Raw genomic sequence first — 8,616 nt, forward strand, 5'->3', positions numbered from 1 at the left:
ACAAACCCTTTGGTTTTCTACCATCAGGTCACTTAGAAAACTTAGAGGTCTAGTTGGTAATAGTCCAGTGCACCAGTTTTGCACAGTGACAGATTTTTGCTTGAATTCCTTCAGGCTGTTCTCTTGGCATGACTGCATTTACTAGCAGCTGATGATCCAGTGTCACTCTTATGGCACTAGAAATTAAATGCACCATGTGAGCAATGTTCAAGGTGGGAAGAAAAAGTTGTTGACATTTTGCCTTGCCTCCTGCTGGGCAGTTTGTGCAATGACTAGCTCTAAAGGGACTTTTTTTTTTTTATTGCCTCTATTTTACCCTTGCCTATAACCTACCTCTAGGTTTGGTGTCATCTATTTTAGTAGCTTACTAAAACCCACAAATGCTCCTCAGGCATAAAGAGGACATTGGGAGGTACCGCTGGTACAGTGCAGTATTTATGACCTTCCTTTAAAATGCTTAATGTGAACCTGATTTCTCAGAAGCTCTTTCAAGGTTCTTGATGTTATGTGCATTGCAGTATAGTTAGACATCATTGTAACCTGTGTCAGGGGCAGCTGTGGCTTAAAGCCATTTTTTTCCTACTCTACTTTTGTCACTTAACTATAGCTTAATTGGAACATATCAGCTTTTTTTATGTAGGTTCTTATGCTATAGAACTGTAACAGTACAAAGTAAACAGTACGTGAGTCTGGTGACATCATGATAAAACCATAAAAGCAGAGCTGAAGTGGCTTGTCATCTGAACTCATTTTGTAGATTTTTTTTTTTATATTTTATATACTACATGGATCTTGCTACAAAATAAAATAGCAGTATGGAAGAGGAGAAGTTCCCTCTTGTGCATTGTCTATTCCCACCAGCAGTAGCTGAGGAGCAGTGAGTGGATGCAGCCACTGTTTTACAGTGATACACCCTTGCTGACAGCTACTGAGGAAGATGCATGCAGGATTGGGGAAGATTGTGTTAGAGCTTTAGGATTTCACACTTTCATATACCCACACTTCTGTTTTCCCTGTGGTGTTGAATGAAACTTTGGTTTGTTGTATGGCTAATCTTGATCAGCTGCAGATTCTTCTGTTTATAAGGAAGAGATTTCTTCATTAATGTGTGCACAGGCACACTGGGTTGCCTTTTGCTGCTTTTGAAAGCTCAAAGCAAATGAAGGATACTAGGAAACACGTGGTGTTCTGCCATTTGCTTAGGGGGCATGAGTGGAGAACATTTCAAAGTAGCAATTGTACTGAGTTTATGTATGAGACATCCCTCTTGCTCCAAATACTAATCAGATACTGAAAACTTTTGCTCCACAGTTTCTGATGTAGCAAGTATATGGAAAGTAATTTTGTGAGAGATTAAGAGTAAGTGATGGATTCAGTGAACTTGTATAGTTTAACTTCCTAATTCTTACAGAATGCTCATTTAATTTTTGTTCTTGGTCATGACAACTTACACGTTAAACCACCGTTCTTTCCTGTGTTTGACAACCAGTAAACTAACTAAATATGCTAGCTTATGTCGTTATCAGTTTTCTCACTGTACCTGAAAACAGTCAACCACTTATGATTTGCTGCTGGAAATACTAGAGCTTATCAATCATTAAACTGATTTTAATTAAAAGTAACTCATCAAGGCTCTTGTGGGAGAAGCTATTTTTCTTCATATTTATTCATGGTATTACTCAAACAGTGTTTGTAAATTCTGGTGGAATGCAGAGTTAACAGTTTGTGTTGCTACAGTGAAAACTCCACAATGAGGTGGGCAGGTGGTGCATCAAAATATTCTTTGCTTGGCTTGAAGCTTCATAACCACTGTAGTTCAGCAGTGAATTTGCTCACTACTGAAGTGTTGACATACAAAAGGTACTGATAAAAGTTACTGACATACTAAAAATCTTGGCAGTGACTTAAAATAGTATTGGAAAGAGCGGAATGTAGGTTGAAACTTTTCTTGGGCTGTATACAAGAATCAAAGCTGAATCACAGAAGGCTGAAAGAATCACAACTTGGCAAACTTTTGAGACTGCAGGCACTGGTCACCTTTAGTATGCTGTCAGTAGCTTTGTGTATTTCCCTAGTAAGCTACAAAGAGGAAATGTGTGACTTGGTGGCCTCAGTCAGGAGAGCAGGGCTCATGCAAGATGGGTGCCAGTAGTTACCTGCAGTCAGCAGTGCTGGAAACTTGGAACTAAGTGATGGTGAGAGGTTTTCTCCAGCAGCACTGGCTAATAAGTGAGTTTGCACGTGAGTGTTAGTAGGGTGGAAGGAGTTGATGTAAAAAGAACATTTGACAGCTGTGAAAAAATAGGGCTTGGGTGGTTTTTTTTAACTAGTCTAGGAATACTTGAATGCATGAGGAATGATAAGGGTGAAATCAGAACTACTACTGAAATATGTTGAGAATTCACTGTTTGTCAACATTCTGTGGGAATTGGGAGTTGCTATGAAATCCCTTCTGCCTGGATCTTAACAAATAACATTCTGGATTCAAAATGAGGTCTGGAGGTCTTAATGGTCTCTTTACTGAGTGGTGTGTTGAATGATGAGTGTATTGCTGCTTACAGGAAGGAGCTAAGGCAGCTACAACACAGTGAGGTAAAGCTGCTTTATGTGAGAGTTGAAGTAATGTCTCTCTTGAGGGGCCCCTTAGTGGGGATTCTCCTGGAGCTTCCCTGGAATCACACTATGCTGCTCCACACAGTGGGGACATAAAGAGGTGTTGATAAACTGTCCTGCAGGTGAAAGGTGGGTGAGTGAATTCCCCCACTGGCCCTTAGGATCAGCCTCTTTTTGTTACTTGAAGACAGTAGATTTTGTTCAGCAAAGTGACCAGGTTATTCTGCAAATCAAGATTATACTAATTAATTAAATGATCCATAATGAAATGATGCACAAATAAGCAGATCACAACAGTCTTAGCAACTTTATGGAAGCGATTGCAGAAGTAAGGGGAATGTTATTCACATTCATCTATTTATTTTCCCATAAAGTAATTTTTATTTTTTATTTTTCCCCCTTTTCAAAGACCATTTTGCAGACACTGAAGAACTTCATGGATTTATTCAGAAACATGGGGGCTGCAGTGCCAGTCAAGAATTCAGGTAGCCAAGCAGAGCAAGTGAAGAGACTTAACTCTAAAATCGGTCTTGCTGGTATGTCTGGGTAGAAGCTTGGGTTTATGCATAAAGTGTAGTAATTGGGAACTGGGCTTTTATTTGGACTCTGGCACTATATTTGGCAAGAAGAAACAAATGCATACATCTTAGAGTGCCTTAGTTTGCCTTCATTTTGGGAGCACTGCCCTTCCTCACACAAGTATGTGATACATAAATGAATAAGCAGTCTGGTTGGCTCTTGAGAGAAAAGAGCTGCATCTGCAGATGTTATGAAAAGCTACTTCCATGTGGTAAGCACATACTGTTCGTTGGGCCAACAGTCCTGTTAAGTATCTCCTACTAAACAACAGACCCATGGTTTGCTCAGATGCCATTTTCTCTTGGCAATCAGGTATCTGTCAGATTCTCAAATGCTATACAGCATTTCCTTAAATCTCTGTTGCGGATGGACTTCATGAATATGCTGAATCTGTCACATCCTTATAGTAAAAAGAGATTATTTAAAACTCCAATGAGCAGATAAAGTATCAATAGTAAGGCAAAGGTTTAAACAATAAAAAGGAATTATATTCCTTGGTATTTTGAGTTGTCAGTATATATGTTCCAACTGAGTAAGTTATGTGACCTCTCACCCTTTCTTGCAACATCCTTGTGGCAGCTATAGTAACTGCTAATGTCAAAAAATAATATTAGAAAGTATTTAATGTATTTTTAGATTGTCTGATGCAACTTAGCATACAAAGAGGAGCCAATGCTATGTGACCAGCTTTCTCCAGACACTGAGAAGTGTTGTGCAAACTGCATTTTCAGAACATCAGATCTGACTCTGAGTCCAGATGTGAAGCTGGAAATTTCCAAATGATGCAAATTATTGCCAAACATAGGTAAGTAAAAACTTAAAATCTCAACAAATTGTCAGCACCTTTGTACACCAGGAGTGAAGTTTGATGATAGGCCGGCACCAATCTAATACTTCCTTTCCTCGCTACCGAGAGAGAGAAATAGGCCCTGCTTTTTTTGCTTTCTTGAGCACCAGAAATAGTAGCTAATCTGTGAGGCCAATTGGATCAGCTTGATCAGCTGGTTGTAAATCACTTCTTTTTTTGGTTATTTTTTACTTTACTGTGGAAGCTGTACCACATGGTTGGTTGTGGTTGTACTTGCACATGCTAGAAGTTTGACCGTTGCTTATCTTGACAGCTTGCTTTCATTGGTCCACTCAGCTTGTGAAACTGCATCTTGTGCCTTGGCAGCAGTGTTTGAACTTGTAGGTCTCAGATTCCTGCAGAGGAAACTGTATGTTCAGGGCCCATCTGGTTGTCTTTGCCTTGCCACCCGACAGAAAGCTAGCTTTAACTTTCTGCTAAATAAATGGTAACCTTCTTTTAAAGGGAAGCATTTGCACTGCAGTCCTTTTGGGCCGGCTTGGCAGAGGTGACCCTCACCTCAATGGGCCCTGAATACTGAACCAACTTTTTTTTTTTTTTCTTCTTTTTTATCATTTCTGCTGCTTCTGCCTCTGAAGCTTCTCTTGGCAAGGTGCTATAGGGGAGCTTGTGGTACTGCTGCCAGAGACATACTGAGCTTGGAAGAAAGGAAGGATTTGCCATATTGATGCCTTGGGTGACCAATCTGGTCAGATTCTGTAACTCAAAGCTTATTTTGAACTTTTTTTTAATTGTGAAATACGGAGATCGTAACTGGCAAGCTGGTGCCTGCAACATGGGCTGGATAAGCTGAATGCAGAATGACTTCAGCATGCTCTTACTGTACTCACCCTTTGCTCCAGCCATCCTCTGCTTTGTAGTTACACAGCCCCCAAACACAGCCTTCCTCCAGTGCTCCTTTTGCATGCCTCTTTTTTTTTTTCTTTTTTTTTTTTAAGAAAGTGAAAAGTGGTGGGAGAGGAGGGGAACAGGAATAGAACTTTTTTTTATTTTCACTGAAAACCTCAGTCAGTAAGTAGCTTACAATGTGAGCTTTAATAAATTGCCATTTCTATGACAGAGTCTTATTTCAAATGGTTTTCTAACATGTTGTGTTTAACTGAAAATAGCTGTAAGTTGCTTACAGTGTTTTCACAGTCTCTAGAGAGTAATGATGGAACTAAAGTTTCTCCCTGTTCATTTTGAAGCATTTGCTCTATTTCTATGTGAGTGACAGTTGCAATGATCGATGTCTTTGAATTTTTTTTAATGTTTCTAAAAGAAAGCAGGGCTTAAAGTAATTTTTACTTTGAACAAGAGTTTCCCAAGCCTGGTTTCTGCAGCTTGATTGAAAGATACCAGCATTTCTCAAAATCTGCTGCTGGATATTTGAGTATTTTGCTGAGGCTTCTGTTTTGACTCAAAAGAAATGTCAATTTTCTGAAAAGCAAGGAATGCATTATGTTTTCCAGTATTTTCTACATCTTTTCTCTCAGCCTCATAGTTTCTGTGTTGTAAATTATTAACTTTTGAACACAGCAATATTATAACCCTTATTTGTTCTCTTGCCCTTTGAGTTGCAGAATTGCTTTCATTGGCAGTTTGTACTGAGAAACTGTGTCAGCTACTTCCAACTCTGAAATTGTAATAGTTTATCCCATTACATGGTGATTTTCCAGCTCAATTCTGTAGACCTTGAAATGGGGTATCTGTAAAAAAATAAAAGTAAAAAAAAATAAAAGAATTCCACCCATTATTTTATTTTAAAGGCTACAAGTCAAATTTGAAGCGGTAATCTAGCTATTGCTCCTAGTGATACATACTGTTTCCTGATGATTTTGTTAAATTAGAGAGGGTTTTTTAGTGTAGTCCTTGTCTCTGAGAACTTTGAGCAGCATTGCTTGTTCTGTGGGAACATACAGTGGAATGTCACAGGTGTCTTAACTGATAGGAATTTTTCCATGTGTACTTTTTTCTAGCTTTAATCTGCACAATATTCTGAGTTTGCAGTAAGCGTAATAAAAGGTTTAGATGTCTTACACCAAAACTTTCTCAGTGGTTTACAGTACCATCATCAAGAACGTATACTAAGTGCATCTTCCTTTGTAACCACTCACATTGTTTTCTTCCTTGAACTATAATCATGAGTTTGTGCTGCCTCACATCATAAGATTTGCAAACACTTGAAAACTGCTTGAGCTCTTTGGTTCTTAATGACTCAGGACAGCCAGATATTGTTAGGAAAGAGCAAATGAAAAGTAGCCATTCAAAACAAGACTTCATTTTCCTTGAATAAACATGAGAACTACTTTTTGTGCATGTTAGTTTTTTTGCTGAGCCATTAATCTGTGTTAAGATTTGTATGAGATGTGCCTTGATTCAATTTTTACCCTTCAATTTTAACTTAGATGAGCCAAGATGAGGGAGATGATGAAATACTTATCTGTAATTAGTCTTACCCTCCTAAACAGTCCCGTGGAAAATAGCTGTGGGAGATGGATTGTCTACCTGCTCAATAAAAACAAACTTTAACAGTTGTTGCCATCACAGTTAAGTAATCCTGCTAAAGCAAAAGTATGTGATCTTTATGAGAACAGAACATCTCTCTGATTTTGGCGTTTTCCCTTTATTTTACCAAGAGTTTTGCTTTTTTTTTTTTTTTCCCCTCCAGCTCCTGCTTCCCCAGAAGCTTCTTGCTGTATCTTGCTGTACTTACTATTATTCTACTGGCAAATTTGTGTTTAATCTTATATCCTTGGACATACCAATTTTGTCAAACATTCCTAACTAGTTTACAGTCATATGGTAAAAATAGGAGTGTACTATAGTTGCTTATCCCAATAACTCTTATTCAGTAGATCCCATAAGCCCTTTAAACAAGGACCAAATACATCAGTGTCTATGTATAGGTTACTAACAAACTTCTAGATGACAAGAAGCAACAAACCCCAGAGTCACTTGTTTTTTGTGTGTGGTTTTTTGTTTGTTTGTTTGTTTTTAAAGCAAACTCAGAATATTCAGCTGACTGATTTTGAGTTACAGCTCTGAACAACTTAAAACAACTTACAGAGTCTTCTCATTGAGATGTTGAAGAAGTAATTGGGCAGGGCTTCCAAAGTGCTCTGACTCACAGCACTCCACAAAATCTTAATCATGTGATTTGGCAAGGCATAAATAAGCCTGTTTTTTATAGGCCTAATTACACTTAATGAAGAAACATCCTTTGGCTCAAACAAGAGGTTGCCACATAGTTGTGAAGTCAAAATATTGCTATGAGAACAGGATGGTTCAAGCAGAGCCATGAAGTTCATTGGGATAGCAAGAGCGTGTGCAGTCATGACTGTTTTGTGTGTACATGTATGTGATCTATTGGTAGAGCTTGTCTGCGATGGTAAGACTGACTGATTCCCTGTTTGCCATCACTGCTGACCTAATAAATGACATGATGAAGACTAGCATGTGTCTGGCTTTTGTTTCCATGTTTACTAGGAAAGGAAGTGAACTAATGGGGAAAAGGTCACAACTTTCCAGGAGTAATTAGTGGCTTCTTTTCAGCTTGAAGATCTTTGCAGTGACACCAGTGACATTGTTACTTTTTCACTAATTTATTCTGTTATTTAGTGTCCAAATAGCAATGTTTGCTGGATTCCTGACTCCTCGTAGAGTTCAATATCTCACCTGGCAAGTGGAAATTTTAGTTATGCTTAGATTAGTAGGTTTGGCTGAGTCAGCTGCAATTTGTGGGGTATTTTTCACCACTGGTGAAAATTGGTGTAGGCAGTGACATTCTAGCCACTGTTGAGCTAATGTTTATCTCCAGGGGAGTCTTTTAAATATTGAAGAAAGTGGTCGGGGAGAACACAATATGCAATTAACACTGCATCATCAGATTGCATAATAGGCTTTATTGAATGCTAACTCCTTACGATGTTTTCTGTAAAAATACAGAATTAAAGATGGTCCATTTCCCTGAAGAGCTTATCGTGTAAGGTATACTCAATAACAAGATCTCAGCAATTCTAAATGTTCAGTGTGGGGCTCCGGGCTTCCTCCTTGCAGAAGAAGCAGTAGTGTCCTAGCACAAGAAAACATAGAGCATGACCCATACAGTGCAACACCTTTGAAATAAAAGTGAAATTGTTGAATGATCATGATTTTTCCAAAATTGTTTTGAGATGTTTTTCATCCTGGCAAAATGAATCATTCTTGTTTACTGCTCAGCTTTCATTTTCTTACCTTGTTATGTTACTAAATGGTATTTTTACCAAAGAAATAATTTTTTGATCAAAGACTTCAGTTACAAAGAACACTTTGAACTCAGCTTAGGAAGCTCACTATTTTCTATTTAGTATTTGAAGTCTTTTACCAATTGCATGAATTAAAGGGCTAAGAAGCTCCTCTTGGTCCTACGCCCAAATTATCTTAAAATCCAATCTCCTATCTTCTTCTCCAACCTCTAATTTGTTAATCACCCAGGCACTGCCACGTTTGTGAAGCTATGAACCCACCCAGCACGGTTTCTCCTGTATTACCAGATTGCTTTCTTGTAGCCTTATCCTTTATTATTCAGTCACTCT

This window comes from Meleagris gallopavo, chromosome 10, assembly GCF_905368555.1.
Source record: "Meleagris gallopavo chromosome 10, MGAL_WU_HG_1.1, whole genome shotgun sequence".
In the NCBI taxonomy this organism is placed as follows: Eukaryota; Metazoa; Chordata; class Aves; order Galliformes; family Phasianidae; genus Meleagris; species Meleagris gallopavo.